Below are 16,598 nucleotides of genomic sequence, written 5' to 3' on the forward strand. Positions count from 1 at the left end.
TGCATGTCGTGACTAGCGAAGTTGAACTTAATCCCTAGTTTCACCACTGTCAAGGGATCTAAGTGTCAAGTTTGTGTGCAAGCTAAGAAACCTCGTAAGTCTCACACGACTACGGAAACGAGAAATCTTGCACCACTAGAGCTCATACATTTAGATCTATGTGAAATGAATGGTGTTTTGACAAAAGGCGGAAAGAAATATTTCATGATGTTAATTGACAACTCCACTAGATACTGCCGTGTGTATCTTCCGAAATCTAATGATGAAGCTTTGAACTTTTTCAAGATCTATAAAGGTGAAGTGGAAAACCAACTTGATCGAAAAATCAAGAGGCTTAGGTCCGACCGTGGTGGAGAGTATTTTTCCAATGAATTTGATGCTTTTTGTGCGGAACATGGTATAATCCATGAGAGAACGCCTCCCTACTCACCTCAGTCAAATGGGGTGGTCGAAAGAAAGAACCGTACTCTAACTAATTTGGTTAACGCCATGTTAGACACATCGGGTCTCTCCAAGGCATGGTGGGGGGAGGCGATATTGACAGCATGTCATGTCCTAAACCGAGTCCCCACAAAGAACAAAGAGATAACTCCATTCGAGGAATGGGATAAGAAAAGGTTAAAGCTCTCTTATCTACGAACCTAGGGTTGTTTGGCGAAATTCAATGTGCCAATTCCAAAGAAGCGCAAGCTTGGACAAAGACCGTGGATTGTGTTTTCCTGAGATATGCTTTTCATAGCATTGGTTATAGATTCTTGGTTATAAAATCTGAGGTACCTGACATGCATGTCGGTACGATCATGGAGTCAAATGATGCGACTTTCTTTGAAGATATCTTTCCCATGAAGGATATGGCTACCTCATCTAATTAGGAGATGCCTAGTTCATCGAATCAGGAACCAGTTACAATTACAGAACCTGCAGTTTTGATGGAACACTTTGAAAGTCCCGTGGAGGAGAACAATGAAGTTCCTACTAGGAGCAAGAGACAAAGGACTGCAAAGTCCTTTGGTGATGATTTTCTTGTGTATCTCATAGATGACACTCACAGTTCTATTTCAGAGGCCTATGCATCTGAAGATGCTGACTATTGGAAGGAAGCGGTTCGTAGCGAGATGGACTCCATCTTGGCGAATGAAACTTGGGAGATAACTGATCGTCCTTATGGGTGCAAACCTATAGGATGCAAATAGGTATTCAAGAAGAAGCTTAGGCCTGATGTACTATTGAAAAGTACAAGGCTCGGCTCGTGGCTAAGGGTTATACCCAAAAGGAAGGTGAAGACTGTTGGAAATATGCCCTAGAGGCAATAATAAAAGTGTTATTATTATATTTCTTTGTTCATGATAATAGTCTTTTATTCATGCTATAACTGTATTATCCGGAAATCGTAATACACGTGTGAATACATAGACCACAATATGTCCCTAGTGAGCCTCTAGTTGACTAGCTCGTTGTGATCAACAGATAGTCATGGTTTCCTGGCTATGGACATTGGATGTCATTGATAACGGGATCACATCATTAGGAGAATGATGTGATGGACAAGACCCAATCCTAAGCCTAGCACAAAGATCGTGTAGTTCGTTTGCTAGAGCTTTGCCAATGTCAAGTATCTCTTCCTTCGACCATGAGAGCGTGTAACTCCTGGATACCGTAGGAGTGCTTTGGGTGTATCAAACGTCACAACGTAACTGGGTGACTATAAAGGTGCACTACAGGTATCTCCGAAAGTATCTATTGTTTTATGCGGATCGAGACTGGGATTTGTCACTCCGTGTAAACGGAGAGGTATCTCTGGGCCCACTCGGTAGGACATCATCATATGCGCAATGTGACCAAGGAGTTGATCACGGGATGATGTGTTACGGAACGAGTAAAGTGACTTGCCGGTAACGAGATTGAACAAGGTATTGGATACCGACGATCGAATCTCGGGCAAGTAACATACCGATAGACAAAGGGAATTGAATACGGGATTGAATAAGTCCTTGACATCGTGGTTCATCCGATGAGATCATCGTGGAACATGTGGGAGCCATCATGGGTATCCAGATCCCGCTGTTGGTTATTGACCGGAGAACGTCTCGGTCATGTCTACATGTCTCCCGAACCCGTAGGGTCTACACACTTAAGGTTCGATGACGCTAGGGTTATAAAGGAAGCTTGTATGTGGTTACCGAATGTTGTTCGGAGTCCCGGATGAGATCCCGGACGTCACGAGGAGTTCCGGAATGGTCCGGAGGTAAAGATTTATATATGGGAAGTCCTGTTTTGGTCACCGGAAAAGTTTCGGGCGATATCGGTATTGTACCGGGACCACCGGGAGGGTCCCGGGGGTCCACCAAGTGGGGCCACCTGCCCCAGAAGGCTGCGTGGGCCAAGTGTGGGAGGGGACCAGCCCCTAGGTGGGCTGGTGCGCCCCCCACAAGGGGTCCAAGGCGCAAGAGAGAGTGGGAGGGGGCAAACCCTAGTCCAGATGGGCCTTAAGGCCCACCTAGTGTGCGCCTCCCCTCTCTCCCCCTCTTGGCCGCCTCCCCAAGTCCCATCTAGGGCTGGCCGCACCCCTTGGGGTGGGAAACCCTAAAGGGGGCGCAGCCCCCTTCTCCCCTATATAAATAGAGGCCTGGGGCTGCCCATAACACATGAGAACTTCTCCTCTTGGTGCAGCCCTGCCTCTCTCCCTCCTCCTCCTCTCCCGTGGTGCTTGGCGAAGCCCTGCTGGATTGCCACGCTCCTCCATCACCACCACGCCGTTGTGCTGCTGTTGGATGGAGTCTTCCTCAACCTCTCCCTCTCTCCTTGCTGGATCAAGGCGTGGGAGACGTCACCGGGCTGTACGTGTGTTGAACGCGGAGGTGCCGTCCGTTCGGCACTTGATCATCGGTGATTTGAATCACGACGAGTACGACTTCATCAACCCCGTTCACTTGAACGCTTCCGCTTAGCGATCTACAAGGGTATGTAGATGCACTCTCCTTCCCCTCGTTGCTGTTTTCTCCATAGATAGATCTTGGTGACACGTAGGAAAATTTTGAATTTCTGCTACGTTCCCCAACAGTGGCATCATGAGCTAGGTCTATTGCGTAGATTCTTTGCACGAGTAGAACACAAAGTAGTTGTGGGCGTTGATTTTGTTCAATATGCTTACCGTTACTAGTCCAATCTTGTTTCGACGGTATTGTGGGATGAAGCGGCCCGGACCGACCTTACACGTACTCTTACGTGAGACAGGTTCCACCGATTGACATGCACTTGGTGCATAAGGTGGCTAGCGGGTGCCAGTGTCTCCCACTTTAGTCGGAACGGATTTGATGAAAAGGGTCCTTATGAAGGGTAAATAGCAATTGGCATATCACGTTGTGGTTTTGCGTAGGTAAGAAACGTTCTTGCTAGAAACCCATAGCAGCCACGTAAAACATGCAACAACAATTAGAGGACGTCTAACTTGTTTTTGCAGGGTATGCTATGTGATGTGATATGGCCAAGAAGAATGTGATGAATGATATGTGATGTATGAGATTGATCATGTTCTTGTAAAAGGAATCACGACTTGCATGTCGATGAGTATGACAACCGGCAGGAGCCATAGGAGTTGTCTTAATTTATTGTATGACCTGCGTGTCATTGAACAACGCCATGTAATTACTTTACTTTATTGCTAACCGGTAGCCAAAGTAGTAGAAGTAATAAGTTGGCGAGACGACTTCATGGAGACACGATGATGGAGATCATGATGATGGAGATCATGGTGTCATGCCGGTGACAAGATGATCATGGAGCCTCGAAGATGAAGATCAAAGGAGCTATATGATATTGGCCATATCATGTCACTACTCTATTTGATTGCATGTGATGTTTATCATGTTTATGCATCTTGTTTGCTTAGAACGACGGTAGTAAATAAGATGATCCCTTACAAAATTTCAAGAAGTGTTCTCCCCTAACTGTGCACCGTTGCTACAGTTCGTCGCTTCTAAGCACCACGTGATGATCGGGTGTGATGGATTCTTACGTTCACATACAACGGGTGTAAGACAGTTTTACACAGCGAAAACACTTAGGGTTAACTTGACGAGCCTAGCATGTGCAGACATGGCCTCGGAACACGGAGACCGAAAGGTCGAGCATGAGTCGTATAGTAGATACGATCAACATGAAGATGTTCACCGATGATGACTAGTCCGTCTCACGTGATGATCGGACACGGCCTAGTTGACTCAGATCATGTGATCACTTAGATGACCAGAGGGATGTCTATCTGAGTGGGAGTTCATAAGATGAACTTAATTATCCTGAACATAGTCAAAAGGATTTTGCAAATTATGTCGTAGCTCGCGCTTTAGTTCTACTGTTTTAGATATGTTCCTAGAGAAAATATAGTTTGAAAGTTGAAAGTAGCAATTATGCGAACAGTAGAAAGCTTATGTCCTTAATGCACTGCTCAGTGTGCTGAAACCCAAACGTCGTTTGTGGATGTTTCGAACATCGAACATACACGTTTTGATAACTACGTGATAGTTCAGTTAAATGGTTTAAGTAGAGGCACCAAAGACGTTTTCGAAACGTCGCGGAACATATGAGATGTTTCGAGGGCTGAAATTGGGATTTCAGGCTCGTGCCCACGTCAAGAGGTATAAGACCTCCGACAATTTTCTTAGCCTACAAACTAAGGGAGAAAAGCTCAATCGTTGAGCTTGTGCTCAGATTGTCTGAGTGCAACAATCACTTGAATCGAGTGGGAGTTGATCTTCCAAATGAGATAGTGATGTTTCTCCAAAGTCATTGCCACCAAGCTGCTAGAGCTTCGTGATGAACTATAACATATCAGGGATAGATATGATGATCCTTGAGGTATTCGCGATGTTTGACACCGCGAAAGTAGAAATCAAGAAGGAGCATCAATTGTTGATGGTTGGTGAAACCACTAGTTTCAAGAAGGGCAAGGGCAAGAAGGGATACTTCATGAAACGGCAAATCAGCTGCTGCACCAGTGAAGAAACCCGAGGTTGAACCCAAACCCGAGACTAAGTGCTTCTGTAATAAGGGGAACAACCACTGGAGTAGGATTACCCTAGATACTTGGTAGATGAGAAGGCTGGCAAGGTCGATAGAAGTATACATTATGTTAATGTGTACTTTACTAGTACTCCTAGTAGCACCAGGGTATTAGATACCGGTTCGGTTGCTAAGTATTAGTAACTCGAAATAAAAGCTACGGAATAAACGGAGACTAGCTAAAGGTGAGCTGACGATATGTGTTGGAAGTTTTTCCAAGCTAGATGTGATCAAGCATCGCACGCTCCCTCTACCATCAAGATTAGTATTAAACCTGAATGGTTTATTGAATCTCGATCGTAGGGATACACATTTTCATGCCAAAAGATATAAGATAGTAATGATATTACCACTTACTTGTGGCACTGCCATGTAAGTCACAATGGTATAAAACGCATGAAGAAGCTCCATGTTGATGGATCTTTGGACTCACTCGTTTTGAAAAGTTTGAGACATGCGAACCATGTCTATTGGTGTATACGCATGAAGAAACTCCATGCAGATGGATCGTTTAGACTCACTTGATTTTGAATCACTTGAGATATGCAAATCATACCACATGGACAAGATGACTGAAAAGCCTCGGTTTCAGTAAGATGGAACAAGATAGCAACTTGTTGGAAGCAACACATTTTGATGTGTGCAGTCCAATGAGTGCTGAGGCATGCAGTGAATATCGTTATGTTCTTACTTCACAGATGATTTGAGTAGATGTTGAGTATATTTACTTGATGAATCACGAGTCTGAATTATTGAAAGGTTCAAGTAATTTCAGTGTGAAGTTGGAAGATCGTCGTGATAAGAGGATAAAAATATCTATGATATGATCATAGAGATGAATATCTGAATTACGAGTTTGGCACGGAATTAAGACATTGTGGAAATTGTTTCACAACTAATACAGCCTGGAACACCATAGTGTGATGGTGTGTCCGAACATCATAACTGCACCCTATTGGATATGATGCATACCATGATGTCTCTTATTGAATTACCACAATTGTTCATGGGTTAGGCATTAGAGACAACCACATTCACTTTAAATAGGGCACCACGTAATTCCGTTGAGATGACACCGTATGAATTATGGTTTAGAGAAACCTAAGTTGTCATTTCTTAAAAGTTTGGGGCTGCGACGCTTATGTGAAAAGGTTTCAGGCCGATAAGCTCGAACCCAAAGCGGATAAATACATCTTCATAGGACAACCCAAAAACAGTTGGGTATGCCTCCTGTCTCAGATCCGAAAGCAATAAAGGATTGTTTCTAGAATCGGGTCCTTTCTCGAGGAAAAGTTTCTCTCGAAAGAATTGAGTGGGAGGATGGTGGAGACTTGATGAGGTTATTGAACCGTCACTTCGACTAGTGTATAGCAGGGCACAAAGAGTTGTTCCTGCGGCACCTACACCAATTGAAGTAGAAGCTTATGATAGTGATCATGAAACTTCAGATCAAGTCACTACCGTACCTCGTAGGGTGACAAGGATGCGTAGTACTTTAGAGTGGTACGGTAATCCTGTCTTGAAGGTCATGTTGCTAGACAACAATGAACCTACGAGCTATGGAGAAGCGATGGTGGGCCCAAATTCCGACAAATGGTTAGAAGCCATGAAATCCGAGATAGGATCCATGTATAAAAACAAAGTATAGACTTTGGAAGAACTACTTGATGGTCATAAGGCTGTTGAGTACAGATGGATTTTAAAGGAAGACGGACGATGATGGTAAATGTCACCATTAAGAAAGCTCGACTTGTCGTTAAGATGTTTTCCGACAAGTTCAAGGAGTTGACTACGATGGGAATTTCTCACTCGTAGCGATGCTAAGAGTCTGTTAGAATTATGTTAGCGATCACTGCATTATTTATGAAATCTTGCAGATAGGATGTCAAAACATTGTTTCCTCGACGATCTTTGAGGAAAGGTTGTATGTAATACAACCGGAAGGTTTTGTCAATCCTGAAAGATGCTAATAAGTATGCAAAGCTCCAGCAATCCTTCTGAGGACTGGAGTAAGCATCTCGGAGTTGGAATGTATGCTGAGATGATCAAAGATTTTGGGTGTATACAAAGTTTATGAGAAACTGGTATTTCCAAAGAAGTGAGTGGGAGCACTATAGAATTTCTGATGAGTATATGTTGTTGACATATTGTTGATCAGAATGACGTAGAATTTCTGGAAAGCATATGGGTTATTTGAAAGTGTTTTTCAGTGGAAAGCCTGGATTAAGCTACTTGAACATTGAGCATCAAGATCTATAGATCAAAACGCTTAATAGTACTTTCAAATGAGCACATACCTTGACATGATCTTGAAGGTGTTCAAGATGGATCAGTCAAAGAAGGAGTTCTTGCCTGAGTTATAAGGTATGAAGTTAAGACTTAAAGCTCGACCACGACAGAATAGAGAGAAAGGACGAAGGTCGTCCCCTATGCTTAAGACATAGGCTCTACAGTATGCTATGCTGTGTACCGCACCTGAAGTGTGCCTTGCCATGAGTCAGTCAAGGGGTACAAGAGTGATCCAAAAAATGGATCATAGGACAGCGGTCAAAGTTATCCTTAGTAACTAGCGGACTAAGGAATTTTTCTCGGTTATGGAGGTGGTAAAGGAGTTCGTCGTAAAGAGTTACGTCGATGCAAGCTTAACACCTATACGGATAGCTCTGAGTAGAGATACGGATACATATAATGGAGCAACAATTTAGAATAGCTCCAAGTAGAACAGTTATTTGGAATGGCTCCAAATAGAACGTGGTAGCTACATCTAGGAGATGACATAGAGATTTGTAAAGCACACACGGATCTGAAAGGTTCAGACCCGTTGACTAAAACCTCTCTCACAAGCAACATGATCAAACCCAAAACTCTTTGGATGTTGGTCACATGGTGATGTGACCTGTCAGTGTTAATCACATGGTGATGTGAACTAGATTATTGACTCTAGTGCAAGTGGGAGACTGTTGGAAATATGCCCTAGAGGCAATAATAAAAGTGTTATTATTATATTTCTTTGTTCATGATAATAGTCTTTTATTCATGCTATAACTGTATTATCTGGAAATCGTAATACACGTGTGAATACATAGACCACAATATGTCCCTAGTGAGCCTCTAGTTGACTAGCTCGTTGTGATCAACAGATAGTCATGGTTTCCTGGCTATGGACATTGGATGTCGTTGATAACGGGATCACATCATTAGGAGAATGATGTGATGGACAAGACCCAATCCTAAGCCTAGCACAAAGATCGTGTAGTTCGTTTGCTAGAGCTTTGCCAATGTCAAGTATCTCTTCCTTCGACCATGAGAGCGTGTAACTCCTGGATACCGTAGGAGTGCTTTGGGTGTATCAAACGTCACAACGTAACTGGGTGACTATAAAGGTGCACTACAGGTATCTCCGAAAGTATCTATTGTTTTATGCGGATCGAGACTGGGATTTGTCACTCCGTGTAAACGGAGAGGTATCTCTGGGCCCACTCGGTAGGACATCATCATATGCGCAATGTGACCAAGGAGTTGATCACGGGATGATGTGTTACGGAACGAGTAAAGTGACTTGCCGGTAACGAGATTGAACAAGGTATTGGATACCGACGATCGAATCTCGGGAAAGTAACATACCGATAGACAAAGGGAATTGAATACGGGATTGAATAAGTCCTTGACATCGTCGTTCATCCGATGAGATCATCGTGGAACATGTGGGAGCCATCATGGGTATCCAGATCCCGCTGTTGGTTATTAACCGGAGAACGTCTCGGTCATGTCTACATGTCTCCCGAACCCGTAGGGTCTACACACTTAAAGGTTCGATGACGCTTGGGTTATAAAGGAAGCTTGTATGTGGTTACCGAATGTTGTTCGGAGTCCCGGATGAGATCCCGGACGTCACGAGGAGTTCCGTAATGGTCCGGAGGTAAAGATTTATATATGGGAAGTCCTGTTTTGGTCACCGGAAAAGTTTCGGGCGATATCAGTATTGTACCGGGACCACCGGGAGGGTCCCGGGGGTCCACCAAGTGGGGCCACCTGCCCCAGAAGGCTGCGTGGGCCAAGTGTGGGAGGGGACCAGCCCCTAGGTGGGCTGGTGCGCCCCCCACAAGGGTTCCAAGGCGCAAGAGAGAGTGGGAGGGGGCAAACCCTAGTCCAGATGGGCCTTAAGGCCCACCTAGTGTGCGCCTCCCCTCTCTCCCCCTCTTGGCCGCCTCCCCAAGTCCCATCTAGGGCTGGCCGCACCCCTTGGGGTGGGAAACCCTAAAGGGGGCGCAGCCCCCTTCTCCCCTATATAAATAGAGGCCTGGGGCTGCCCATAACAGATGAGAACTTCTCCTCTTGGTGCAGCCCTGCCTCTCTCCCTCCTCCTCCTCTCCCGTGGTGCTTGGCGAAGCCCTGCTGGATTGCCACGCTCCTCCATCACCACCACGCCGTTGTGCTGCTGTTGGATGGAGTCTTCCTCAACCTCTCCCTCTCTCCTTGCTGGATCAAGGCGTGGGAGACATCACCGGGCTGTACGTGTGTTGAACGCGGAGGTGCCGTCCGTTCGGCACTTGATCATCTATGATTTGAATCACGACGAGTACGACTTCATCAACCCCGTTCACTTGAACGCTTCCGCTTAGCGATCTACAAGGGTATGTAGATGCACTCTCCTTCCCCTCGTTGTTGGTTTCTCCATAGATAGATCTTGGTGACACGTAGGAAAATTTTGAATTTCTGCTACGTTCCCCAACAGAAGACTTCTTTGATACTTACTCACCTGTGGCTCGACTGACCACTATTCGAGTTCTACTTTCACTAGCTGCCTTGCATGGTCTTCTCGTTCATCAAATGGATGTTAAGACTGCTTTCCTAAATGGAGTGTTGGACGAGGAAATTTATATGGAACAACCAGATGGGTTTGTACTAGATGGTCAGGAAGGAAAAGTGTGCAAGTTTTTGAAGTCTTTGTATGGACTCAAGCAAGCACCCAAACAGTGGCGTGAGAAGTTTGAAAGAACTTTAACAGCTGCAGGCTTTGTTGTAAACGAAGCTGACAAATGTGTGTACTATCGCCATGGTGGGGGCGAGGGAGTTATCCTTTGCTTGTATGTTGACGACATGCTGATTTTCGGAACAAATCTGAATGTTATTAAGGAGGTCAAGGACTTTCTATCTCGCTGTTTTGAGATGAAAGATTTAGGAGTGGCTGATGTCATTCTGAACATCAAGTTGTTGAGAGACGATGATGGTGGGATTACATTGCTTCAATCTCACTATGTGGAAAAGATCTTGAGTCCCTTTGGCTACAGTGACTGCAAGCCCTCTCCAACACCATATGATGCTAGTGTGTTGCTTCGAAAGAATCGAAGAACTGCTAGAGACCAATTGAAGTATTCTCAGATTATTGGCTCGCTTATGTACTTAGCCAGTGCTACAAGACCTGACATCTCTTTTGCTGTTAGCAAATGCTACCTCTTGAGCACTGCGTTGGTTTTCCCCGAAGAGGAAGGGATGATGCAACAAAGTAGCGTAAGTATTTCCCTCAGTTTTTGAGAACCAAGGTATCAATCCAGTAGGAGGCTACGCGCGAGTCCCTCGTACCTGCACAAAACAAATAAATCCTTGCAACCAACGCAAATAGGGGTTGTCAATCCCTATAAGGCCACTTACAAGAGTGAGATCTGATAGATATGATAAGATAATATTTTTGGTATTTTTGTGATAAAGATGCAAAGTAAAATAAAGGCAAAGTAAATAGCAAAGGAAATAACTAAGTAGTAGGAGATTAATATGATGAAGATAGACCCGGGGGCCATAGGTTTCACTAGTGGCTTCTCTCGAGAGCATAAGTATTCTACGGTGGGTGAACAAATTACTGTTGAGCAATTGACAGAATTGAGCATAGTTATGAGAATATCTAGGTATGATCATGTATATAGGCATCACGTCCGAGACAAGTAGACCGACTCCTGCCTGCATCTACTACTATTACTCCACTCATCGACCGCTATCCAGCATGCATCTAGAGTATTAAGTTAAAAACAGAGTAACGCCTTAAGCAAGATGACATGATGTAGAGGGATAGACTCATGCAATATGAAGAAAACCCCATCTTGTTATCCTCGATGGCAACAATACAATATGTGCCTTGCTGCCCCTACTGTCACTGGGAAAGGACACCGCAAGATTGAATCCAAAGCTAAGCACTTCTCCCATTGCAAGAAAGATCAATCTAGTAGGCCAAACCAAACTGATAATTCGAAGAGACTTGCAAAGATAACCAATCATACATAAAAGAATTCAGAGAAGATTCAAATATTGTTCATAGATAGACTTGATCATAAACCCACAATTCATCGGTCTCAACAAACACACTGCAAAAAGAAGATTACATCGAATAGATCTCCACAAGAGAGGGGGAGAACATTGTATTGAGATCCAAAAAGAGAGAAGAAGCCATCTAGCTACTAACTATGGACCCGTAGGTCTGAGGTAAACTACTCACACTTCATCGGAGGGCCTATGGTGTTGATGTAGAAGCCCTCCGTGATCGATGCCCCCTCCGGCGGAGCTCCGGAACAGGCCCCAAGATGGGATCTCATGGATACAGAAAGTTGCGGTGGTGGAATTAGGTTTTTGGCTCTGTATCTGATCGTTTGGGGTACGTAGGTATATATAGGAGGAAGGAGTACGTCGGTGGAGCAACAGGGGGCCCACGAGGGTGGAGGGCGCGCCTGGGGGGGAGGCGCGCCCCCCTACCTCATGGCCTTCTCTTTTCTTTCTAGACGTAGGGTCCAAGTCTCCCGGGTCTTGTTCATTGAGAAAATCACGTTCCCGAAGGTTTCATTCCGTTTGGACTCCGTTTGATATTCCTTTTCTTTGAAACCCTAAAACAGGCAAAAAACAGCAATTCTGGGCTGGGCCTCCGGTTAATAGGTTAGTCCCAAAAATAATATAAAAGTGGATAATAAAGCCCAATAATGTCCAAAACAGTAGATAATATAGCATGGAGCAATCAAAAATTATAGATGCGTTGGAGACGTATCAAGCATCCCCAAGCGTAATTCATGCTCGTCCTCGAGTAGGTAAATGATAAAAACAGAATTTTTGATGTGGAGTGCTAGTTGGCATAATTTTAATGTAATTCTTCTCAATTGTGGTATGAATATTCAGATCCGAAAGATTCAAGACAAAAGTTCATATTGACATAAAAATAATAATACTTCAAGCATACTAACTAAGCAATTATGTCTTCTCAAAATAACATGGCCAAAGAAAGTTCATCCCTACAAAATCATATAGTTTAGTCATGTTTCATTTTTGTCACACAAGAATGCTCTCATCATGCACAACCCCGATGACAAGCCAAGCAATTGTTTCATACTTTAGTAATCTCAAACCTATAAACTTTCACGCAATATATGAGCGCGAGCCATGGACATAGCACTATGGGTGGAATAGAGTATAATGAGGGGGGTTATGTGGAGAAGACAAAAAAAAGTCTCACATCAACGAGGCTAATCAATGGGCTATGGAGATACCCATCGATTGATGTTAATGCAAGGAGTAGGGATTGCCATGCAACGGATGCACTAGAGCTAGAAATGTATGAAAGCTCAACAAAAGAAACTAGTGGGTGTGCATCCAACTTGCTTGCTCACGAAGACCTAGGGCACTTAAGGAGGCCCATTGTTGGAATATACAAGCCAAGTTCTATAATGAAAAATTCCCACTAGTATATGAAAGTGACAAAACAAGAGACTCTCTAACATGAAGATTAAGGTGCTACTTTGAAGCACAAGTGTGGCAAAGGATAGTAACATTGTCCCTTCTCTCTTTTTCTCTCTTTTTTTTCTTTTTTTGGGGCCTTTTCTCTTTTTTTATGGCCTTTCTCTCTTTTTTTATATGGCCTTTATCTCTTTTTTTATTCCTCACTTGGGACAATGCTCTAGAAAATGATGATCATCACACTTCTATTTATTAGCAACTCAATGATTACAACTCGATACTAGAACAAAAGATGACTCTATATGAATGCCTCCGGCTGTGTACCGGGATATACAATGGACCAAGAGTGTCATGTATGAAAGAATTATGAACGGTGGATTTGCCACAAATAATATGTCAACTACATGATCATGCTAAGCAATATGACAATAATGAATGTGTCATGATAAACGGAATGATGGAAAGTTGCATGGCAATATATCTCGGAATGGCTATGGAAATGCCATAATAGGTAGGTATGGTGGCTGTTTTGAGGAAGATATAAGGATGTTTAGTGTGAAAGAGTGTATCATATCACGGGGTTTGGATGCACCGGCGAAGTTTGCGCCAACTCTCAATGTGAGAAAGGGCAATGCACGGTACCGAAGAGGCTAGCAAGGATGGAAGGGTGAGAGTGTGTATAATCCATGGACTCAAAATTAGTCATAAAGAACTCACATACTTATTGCAAAAATCTACAAGTCATCAAAAACCTCGGTACTAAGCGCATGCTCCTAGGGGGATAGATTGGTAGGAAAAGACCATCGCTCGTCCCCGACCGCCACTCATAAGGAAGACAATCAAATAACACCTCATGTTTCAAATTTGTTGCATAACGTTTACCATACGTGCATGCTACAGGACTTGCAAACTTCAACACAAGTATTTCTCAATTTCACAACAACTCAACTAGCACGACTTTGATATTATTACTTCCATATCTGAAAACAATCATCAAGCATCAAACTTCTCATAGTATTCAGAACACTCTTAAGAAAATTTTACTAACTTTGAATACCTAGCATATTAGGATTTTAAGCAAATTACCATGCTATTAAGACTCTCAAAATAATCCAAGTGAAGCATGAGAGATCAATAGTTTCTATAAAACAAATCCACCACCGTGCTCTAAAAGATATAAGTGAAGTACTAGAGCAAAACTATATAACTCAAAAGATATAAGCGAAGCACATAGAGTATTCTAACAAATTCCAAATCATGTATGGATCTCTCAAAAGGTGTGTACAGAAAGGATGATTGTGGTAAACTAAAAATCATAGACTCAAATAATGCAAGACGCTCCAAGCAAAACACATATCATTTGGCGAATAAAAATATAGCTCCAAGTAAAGTTACCGATAGAAGTAGACGGAAGAGGGGATGCCTTCCGGGGCATCCCCAAGCTTTGTCTTTTAGGTGTCCTTAGATTATCTTGGGGTGCCATGGGCATCCCCAATCTTAGTCTCTTGCCACTCCTTGTTCCATAATCCATTAAATCTTTACCCAAAACTTGAAAACTTCACAACACAAAACTTAAAGTAGAAAATCTCGTGAGCTCCGTTAGCGAAAGAAAATAAAAGACCACTTCAAGGTACTGTAATGAACTCATTCTTTATTTATATTGGTGTTATACCTACTGTATTCCAACTTCCCTATGGTTTATAAACTATTTTACTAGCCATAGATTCATCAAAATAAGCAAACAACACACGAAAAACAGAATCTGTCAAAAACAGAACAGTGTGTAGTAATCTGTAGCTAGCGCAAGATCTGGAACCCCAAAAATTCTAAAATAAATTGCTGGACGTGAGTAATTTATCTATTAATCATCTGAAAAAATAATTAACTAAATAGCACTTTACAAATAAAAATGACAGCATTTCTCGTGAGTGCTAAAGTTTCTGTTTTTTACAGCAAGTTTAACAAGACTTTCCCCAAGTCTTCCCAACGGTTCTACTTGGCACAAACACTAATTAAATACAAAAAACACAACCAAAATTGAGGCTATATAAATTATTTATTACTAAATAGGAGCAAAAAATCAAGGAATAAAAATAAAATTGGGTTGCCTCCCAACAAGCGCTATCGTTTAACGCCCCTAGCTAGGCATAACAAGCAAGAATAGATCTAGGTATTGCCATCTTGGGTAGGCAATCCATAAGTGGTTCTCATAATAGATTCATAAGGTAATTTAATTTTATTTCTAGGAAAGTGTTCCATGCCTTTACTTAATGGAAATTGGAATCTAATATTTCCTTCCTTCATATCAATAATTGCACCAATCGTTCTAAGGAAAGGTCTACCAAGAATAATAGGACATGAAGGATTGCAATCTATGTCAAGAACAATAAAATCTATGGGCACATAATTCCTATTTGAAACAATAAGAACATCATTAATTCTTACCATAGGTTTCTTAATAGTGGAATCCGCAAGGTGCAAGTTTAGAGAGCAATCATCAAAAACACGGAAACCTAACAGATCACACAAAGTCTTTGGAATCGTGGAAACACTAGCACCCAAATCACATAAAGCATAGCATTCATGATATTTAATTTTAATTTTAATAGTTGTTTCCCATTCATCATAAAGTTTTCTAGGGATAGAAACTTCCAATTCAAGTTTTTCTTCATAAGATTGCATCAAGGCATCAACGATATGTTTAGTAAACGCTTTATTTTGACTATAAGCATGAGGAGAATTTAGCACGGATTGCAACAAGGAGATACAATCAATCAAAGTGCAATTTTCATAGTTAAATTCCTTGAAATCCATAATAGTGGATTTAGCAACATCTAGGGTTTTAATTTCTTCAATCCCACTTTTATCAATTTTAGCATCAAGATCAACAAATTCTGAATTCTTGGAACGCCTTCTAGGTAAAGGTGAATCATATTCAGTCCCATCATATCAAGATTCATATTGCAAAACAAAGATTTAATAGGGGACACATCAATAACTTTTATATCTTCATCTTTATTTTCATAGGAACTAGAAGAACACACTCTTATAAAGGCTTCTTTCTTAGCACACATCAAAGCGGTTCTTTCTTTGCACTCATGAATGGAAACTCTCATGGCTTTGAGAGACTCATTGATATCATGCTTAGGTGGAATAGATCTAAGTTTCAAAGAATCAACATCAAGAGAAATTCTATCAACGTTCCTAGCCAAATCATCAATCTTAAGCATTTTTTCTTCAATCATAGCATTAAAATTATTTTGCGAAGTAATAAATTCTTTAATATTAGATTCAAAATCAGAGGGCATCTTATTATAATTTCCATAAGAATTGTTGTAGGAATTACCATAATTATTAGAGGGATTACTAGGATAAGGCCTAGGGTTGAAATTTCCTCTATACGCGTTGTTACCAAAATTGTTCCTACCAACAAAATTCACATCCATAGATTCATTATTATTCTCAATCAAAGTAGACAAGGGCATATCATTAGGATCAGAAGAAACACTCTTATTAGCAAATAATTTCATAAGTTCGTCCATCTTTCCTCTCAAAACATTAATTTTTTCTATCGCATGCACCTTTTTATTAGTAGATCTTTCGGTATGCCATTGAGAATAATTAACCATAATATTAGCTAGGAGTTTAGTAGCTTCTCCTAAAGTGATTTCCATAAAGGTGCCTCCCGCGGACGAATCTAAAAGATTTCTAGAAGCAAAATTCAATCCGGCATAAAAAATTTGTATAATCATCCACAAATTTAAACCATGAGTAGGGCAATTACGTATCATTAATTTCATTCTCTCCCAAGCTTGTGCAACATGTTCATG

This window comes from Triticum aestivum, chromosome 3A (assembly GCF_018294505.1).
Source record: "Triticum aestivum cultivar Chinese Spring chromosome 3A, IWGSC CS RefSeq v2.1, whole genome shotgun sequence".
NCBI lineage: Eukaryota > Viridiplantae > Streptophyta > Magnoliopsida > Poales > Poaceae > Triticum > Triticum aestivum.